The following is a 1,589-nucleotide window of genomic DNA, read 5'->3' on the forward strand; positions in this document are numbered from 1 at the left end:
GTGACTCATAGCAAAGCCAAAGGGTCTTCAAAGTAGACCTCTAAATTATCTGGGCAGTATTTTTGCTCTAAATCCCAAGAGCAGATTTCATCAAACATCACCATTAGATGATCAATGAACCTTGTGGCCTCGTGAAAGGCAGATATAAAGTCAGACTGGGCATATTCTGGATACAGAAAAATCACAGGCCAGTTCAGCCTGCCCTGGTCATCTAGATTCACTCTGGCCCCATAGGGGTTTTCAGAGATGAGCCTGTCCAAGGACAGCTCACCCGGATCTTCAGAGGAAGAATCTTCATCTTCATCAGCAGTTTCAGAAACTAACTTGATCTTTCTAGCCTTAAGCCCAAATTAAAATCTCATTGCGATTATGCTCCTTCTCTTCTTTCAGTTTTGCTTTCCTTATATCCCTCTGTTCCGTTCGCTTCAGCTTGTCTGCTTTAGCCCTCAGGTCCAGAAGCTTCTTCTCTTTGGTATCTATATGCAGCCCTTCATCACACCAGATCACAGCCTCAGCAAAATTTTTCAATTCTAGATAGCATAGGCCCCTCTTATTATTGCCTTCAGGTGGCAGGGTTTCAGCTTCCCGGCAGCCATCACGTCATTGAGAGCAGAATGAAAATTGCCCAGGTAGTACTGTGCTGCTGCTTGGGTGGTATAGAGAAAAGCATTCAAATCAGAGTCGGCTCATTTCTCCTTCAATCCCTCAGTGTAGGAAATTACAGCTTTCTTATAGTTCTTCTCTTTAAAGTAATCATTGCCCTCATCTTTATATGTCTTGGCCTGTTCTTCGGGAGATCGTTCATCATAGAAAATAATTGTCTGGAGGCAAGCCAAGTAAGGATTCTCTTTGGGTTCAATTTCTAATGGTGCTTTCTTCATAAAGAGGGGGGTTTTGTCAAACTCCTCTTCCCCCTGGTCCTCGTGGAAACTGCTGCAATAAGACTAGCTCTGGAACTTTTCCAAGAATGAGTCCATGGCATCATGAGAGATATCGTTTAACCCATTTGACTCCAGTGCTGTGTCCCACCTTTCTGGTCACAATCCCGGTGTTAGCTACCCAACTGCAAATATGTTTTATAAGAAGCATAAATGCAGGCAATACTCATGTATTTCACTTAATGATATGCACAAGAATTGGATTGATTACATCTGATTACAGTTAAGAAAGCCCCTTGCAGAGGAACAATCTATGCTTCATTGCAACAGGTGAGGGAGATAACTGTTTAAAAGGGATAAATGATTAGGTATTAATGTCATGACAGTAGTCCAGAATGAAGGCTGCACGGTGGAGTGGACTTGGGCGAAGGGATTGCATAGCAATTAAAGAGTTTTTCTTTTACTCAACAAGGAGAAAAGTTAATTGGGAGTGAGAGGGTGAGCAGGAGAAAAGTGCAACTATGAATGACTGGAAACCCTAAGTCTCTGTAAACTTTCATTAAAATTAATTTTAAAAAATAAAAGGAAAAAAAAGAAAGCCCCTTTCCCACAATGAATTCCATCTCTCTAGTAGCTGGCATACTTATATCTTTGCAGAAATATGATAATATCTCTCTCCATTAGGTATGGCTGAAGTGTGTAACTTTTCAG

The 1,589-nt window shown here is 41.3% G+C and overlaps 1 pseudogene; it reads right to left on the reverse strand.

Moving 5' to 3' along the window:
- LOC102849710 overlaps positions 1 to 977 on the reverse strand; it is a 1,605-nt pseudogene extending 628 nt beyond the window's left edge.
- Between the last annotated feature and the right edge of the window lie 612 nt (positions 978 to 1,589).

Source organism: Elephantulus edwardii, unplaced genomic scaffold, assembly GCF_000299155.1.
Source record: "Elephantulus edwardii isolate Elephantulus edwardi_28Jun2011 unplaced genomic scaffold, EleEdw1.0 scaffold00245, whole genome shotgun sequence".
Classification (NCBI taxonomy): domain Eukaryota; kingdom Metazoa; phylum Chordata; class Mammalia; order Macroscelidea; family Macroscelididae; genus Elephantulus; species Elephantulus edwardii.